The following is a 6000-nucleotide window of genomic DNA, read 5'->3' on the forward strand; positions in this document are numbered from 1 at the left end:
AAACCCTTTTCTCTCTGGCTCTGCAATGAACTGTAAAATGGCAGAAAGAAACATCAAGATCTTTAATCTTTGGCATTAAATAGGCTTTAAGGTCTTCTTGATGAACCATTAGTATCCACAGGCTACGTGCTTCCTCAGTGGGATTCTGGTGCACTCATTTGCTATATTACACTCAAGTACAGTAACCCCTATGTAGCTTAAATGCAGCAGCCACTCAGCAGGCAGGGGCGTGAGCTGATCTGAGCCCAGTTGTATAGGAAAAAGAGAAGAGGAATCAGCTCAGAAATCACAGTTTTATGTACAGCAAAAGCCCATATGCTGCTTGAAGCAACTACTTTTGTGAATTTAAAACTGATAGCATTCTAAACATAAAGAGTAGGGAAAAAACCCAGTTGTGGAGCAGTAATGACAAAGCCCAGGCATGAGATCTTTGCATGGAGTGATATGAACTTGTGGCACTTAAGGACATTGTTTAGAGGTAGACTTGACAATGCTGGGTTAATGCTTGGACCCAATGGTCTTAGAGGTCCTTTCCAGTCTGAGTGGTGCTGTGATTCTCTGATTCTCTGAATACTTGTTTAATGTTGTGGAATATTTGATGTTCATTCCTCCTTCGGTCTTCCTGTGACAAGCATAGATTTTGCAGGTTTTGGGCTTCTGCATTTCATATTTCAGGGTGTAGGGTGTTGTGAATCTTTGGTGCTTCAGTCTGCTTCTGTGCATCGGTATGATGGTGAGGACAGACTTGCCTGTGAGGACAGGGGTGGCCCATGTCACCATCAGGTTATGTCTCCCAGCATTGTGCTGCTGTGCTCAGTCTGTAGACCTTGTCCAATTGTCTGATTGTCCTGTACCCACCCCATTTTTGCTGTCATGTAGGCAAATTTTGCTCTCAACTTGTGCTCATAACCTAACCAACTCAGATGTTTTGATGCTAATTGTATTTTGTACTTACCCAGAGAGACACAATGCTCAAGGAAGCGTCTCATTTGTGGAATTCAATGTTTCCCTTGACTCAGTGCTTTTGCAGACCTCAGGTAAGGTATTCCCCTTAAATAATTCTCTGTAATATAGGCACAGCTAGCTGGAACTGCTAGGACATAATGTGTGAATGAAGTGTACTTTAGTTTATTATATAGAGTCTACAAGGCTTGCCCCATAAAATTACTATATTTTTAAGTTAATATTTTCAATAAGATGGATCTCTCTCATTGAACTAGACTTTATTAATTCTTTCCTCCATTATTCTCAGATTAAAAGTATGCTGACTGTTTCAGAAATGATTAATTGCTTACATCAAATTGTTAAGTATTTTTCCTTCTCTCCTTATCATATAGCTAACCTGCATATATGAGGTCCTAATTTTTAAAATAAACTTTTGATTTGTGAATTTGTCTTACTTGCATTGGTATATTTTGGACATGTGATTCTTTATTCAGTAAAGCCTCTTAAAGAACCTTGCAAACAGTCTCTAATTAAGCACCATAATAGTCTTACGCCCACAAAATTAGCAATATGCAATTAATAGGATGAGCTGTCACTCATTATTGGAAGCTTAATATGTAGCAAAGAAGCCAAGTAAAAGGATATGATGGTGTTAAATCGTTGAAACTATGCTGGTAACCTGGGTGATAGAGTTAGGCACAAAACCTGCACTTGACAAGGATACTGGGGCTGACTTCACCATTTGCTGTGTAGACCCACATCTTGTCCAAAAGACAGTAAACTGGCTTCTGTTCTCTTTTACCCTCATGATAAAAAGTGCTTAAAGTGATATTATGTGAATGTTGTAATGGTGCTGATAAAATTAGTTTCCACACGCTTCAAGAACACCCACTTACTCTTTTATTTATGACCTTAGGCGTCCAATGGACTGGGAGTCATCTTCAAAAGTGGGTGAGATTAAATCATCTAACTGAATAATACTCCTAAAATTTGAGATGGCTGCCACAATTGCCATATTTTCAGGGGTGTAAATTTCACCCAATTCACTTAGACTGGTGGCATTTATTTTGCTTTTATTTCTCACCTTGCTTCCCTTTTAATATATGCATAATCAGTCTGTCTGATCAAAACACTGTTGCTCTGGAAGATTAGTCATAGCATACAGCAGAGTAACGTATTAGATACACATAGGTTAGAAACGTGTTCCTCCTTGAGGAAAACATTTTCATCAGTACTTTTGCATTTCTCTTATATTTCTCATTGACTTTAAAAGCATGAAGAATGTGTCGCATAATACATTATATATTTTCTCTGTTCAGTTATCAAGATCTTGATATCTTACTTGCTGGTATTTTTTTTAAATTTATTTTTAATATGGCATTAAAATTCACAAATTATATTTCAAAAGGAACATAAATTTCACTGAAAGGACAGATTTACAGAATTTTAAAGCAAATTTCAAAAGCTCAGCTGTCATCATACCATCCGTTGCAATGAGTATAAATAACTTCCTTTTAATATATGAAGAACTGGGAGGGGAAAAGAAAAAGATATATGCATAGCAGGAAAACTCCAGGTGCTCCTAGAGTTATTTGGGACATTTTCCAGTTGACAATATGGAAATACTGTCATTTAGGCCAGAAAGCTTGTTGCTATGGGGACACAATAACAGAATCATTTGACAACTTGGCAGTTGTTAGAGTTGGCAGAAAGAACTCTGGGAGAGGGGCTGTTGGATGATTTCAGGTGGGTGTGCACTGGGGATGGATGGGTGGCTAGGAGGAAAAAAGCTGAGAAATTCTTTCAATCTTTCAATCTCTCATTTATGTTGGGGTAGTTTTTTGTCTGTTTTGCTTCTGTATAAAATTTTTTTTGTTTGTTTTTGCTTTTGCTTTTTACAGTGTTGTTACTTAGAAGCTTAACACCTTTGAAACAAGGAGAGAAGACCCATATTCAGACATCAACTAGCTATGCATTCACCCTAGGATGAATATATATTGAACTGCAAAAAAATTATGCAAGAGCTGGCAAAGAGATAAGACTGCATAAAAAGCCAATATGATTTTGGCTGTTCCCTCTGAGGAGTCATATCCTAAACCAATAAGATTATAGTTCCTCTGTAGTTCAGATGTGATGGTAGTTAGAATATTATAGTAGCTGCAGCTCAGTCCATAGAAAGTCAGAGATTAACTAGGAAGAATTTAAAAACAGGTAGTAGTAATTATCAAAAACTGGAGGTTGGTTTATAAAGATGAAAGTACTAACAATGTTTAAGTTGGCTGAATGTCAGGTAAGATGCATGTCACTAGTTTGCTAATATTTCAAGAGTCTGAACATCAAAGCAGTCAAGGAAATATTTAGTTGAATAATAGTATTCTTGGAAGAAACTGGGGTGGAATTGAGGAAAATAAAAACCATACTAGATATAAGGGGAGGAATCCTACTGCTGAGTCTATTACGTTAAAGAATTATCGCAGTTTCTGAGGAAGAATATTATACACTTGTAAAGTCCCAATTGACATTGGACAATGCATGGAAAAATGTACATTAGGCAGAAGTTTTAGAGTACTGTGTTGCAACTGAGAAATATATGAATCCTTCTATTGCTTTTACTGGGAGGAAGTGAGAAAAATCTGGTGACTGTTTTAGGGTGCTTTTCTAGATGAAATTAAAGACAACAAGGATTTAAAAATCATTCTGTGGCAGTGCATGAGGAATTGGTAATGTGTCATATTTGAGTGATGCACTTACATCCAAAATCCTCAGGGCTCCAATGCTGCAGGAGAATTCAGTGAGAGAAACTGTGTCCTAACTCAGTCATAGATAAAGAACAGTGAATCTTCCTAAACTGCGTTGTCGTCTAAATATGTTGAAGATCATGTAATTACATCATTTAGGGTATTTGGGAAAATTTTCTGTTCTGTAACAGTTTTTCAGGGGAGTACTGTCTTCACTGTCTCCACTAGAAGAAAGAAAGAAAGTGATGAATGTTTTCTATGTTTTTATGGCACAATATAAATATCAGATGTGTTCATAGTTTTTAATCTTTTCCTAGAGGCAAACTGCCTCTGTTTCCCTTCTGTTCTCTTATGATCATGCCACCCAGACTTTTCCCTTTCCCTGTGCAAATCAAAATCAATTAAAAATATCCCCACAGGACTCAATTTTCAGAGAACCTACATATCCACACCTCTAATGGAAGTCAATGATAGCTGCAGGCAGGTGGCATCTCTGAAACTTAGGCTCTACAGAGCTGAGTAAAGAAAAACATATGGATTTTTTAGGTAATATACCATGGGAGAAATCTCTAAATAGGCCCTGAAATAATGAAGCTACATGTTTTATACTATAGTCCAACTCAGAATCACTAGGCCATCTCACCACAGGGGAAAAAGAGTATATTGAGAGTTATTGAACATTGCCAATTTTTGCTGTGGATCAGCTTGAAGTTATTTAGCACAGATGTTTCTGTAATTGTGACACACTGGGAAAATCCACATGCTCAATAGCCCTCAAACTTGCACTTCCATCTGTGCAGTATGATGGTCTACAGTTACTGCACACAGCTGCAATTTAAAGCACACAGAGTTCTGTCTGGCTTAAGATCTGCTGAAAGACTTTTCTTAGCACCATCTGCACATTTTATCTACCTGTCTCCCTATGGTTCTGTGTTTAGATGCAGTACAATTATAAGACAGTAAAATATAAGCCTACTGAAAATAAGAATGTGTAACGAACTGTACAAAACTTAGCAGTGTGGTTAGAAACCTCTCACGATGTGAAATGATGATAGGAATTTAACAGTAAACTGTGAAATCCATCAGTTTTTCTATTTATATTCTCAAGTCAGTTTTGAGGTATATTAGTAACAACGGAAAGATAGGATTCTTATACTAGAAATCGAGCACAGAAGTGAAAATGATGCCTCTGGAAACTGCTTCCTCATCCTAATACCTTCTTAGACTTTGATCACATTCCAAAAAGTACAGGGAAAAAACTCCACCTCTTCTGATTTAACAAACATTTTGGAATCACAACAGTGTGTACCAATCTAGAAAATTAGAGAGGAAGACTTCTAGTACCTTTGAAATTTAAATGGGCTTGGGTGTTAATTATTCATAACTTATTTGTTCAGTTCAGGCTCAGGATACAAAGAAAAAAGAAGGTAATCTTTCAAAATTTAGGCATATACAGCTCAGTGTGGAGAGAGGGAAGCTGTTGTTGGTATTAACCAGGCAGGGAGAAAAGCTTTGCTGTCATACTGTTTTTTTCCCTATGTTGCTGCAGCTGTGGGTCCATTATGTATTGGAAATTAAGGTGAAAGTGGGACTGTTACTGCAGCCCTTGACTTTACAGCCCCAGTAGGAGGGTGGACTTGTCATTTAACTTTTTCTCTGCAGTGAGCTGCTGCTTTTGTTCTGCAACCCTTTCTTGCAGTATCCTGATCAAGTCACTTCCACAGCTGGTTGTTGCACTGGGAAGTGTAGCAATTCCTGCAAGAGGACACTGTAAAATGTTTCCCATCATGAAGCTGGGCTAAATAATGCAAGAGAAGTTCTGTGTTCTCACATTTAACAGGAACTCTTCAGACCTTGAGAGATTAAAGAAAATCATCTCTCTTCTAAACCAGACTGTAATCTCATATGTTTGTCTGGAATGCTCATTGAATTCAGTCCTGTAGAAACTTGGAATATTAATGACAGAGTTTTGACTTTTGCTAGGAATATCTTGGGATCTGGAACTGTCAGAACCTCTTTTTTGCATCTTCCTTTCTCTCTTCTCGACTTCTGCTCTGGGAGCTCAACTTCATCATGTTCTAAAAGAAAGAGCTAACTGTTCATCAGTGTTGCAGAACCAGCACGTTTCTGGGATATGTTTTATCCAGCCCTTCAGTCAAATTATTTTTGTTTATTTAGATTTATAGATGGTAGTCACAGAAAGATGCACAGTGTGTAGTCATCCAGCACTACTGCACATCTGTTACTGTATTTATGTAACATTTTCTTTCTCTAAAAAAAGAGAAAAGGGCTTTTGCTGTAGCACATAATATTAAGA

The sequence above is a fragment of the Aphelocoma coerulescens genome, chromosome 2, assembly GCF_041296385.1.
Source record: "Aphelocoma coerulescens isolate FSJ_1873_10779 chromosome 2, UR_Acoe_1.0, whole genome shotgun sequence".
Taxonomy (NCBI): Eukaryota; Metazoa; Chordata; class Aves; order Passeriformes; family Corvidae; genus Aphelocoma; species Aphelocoma coerulescens.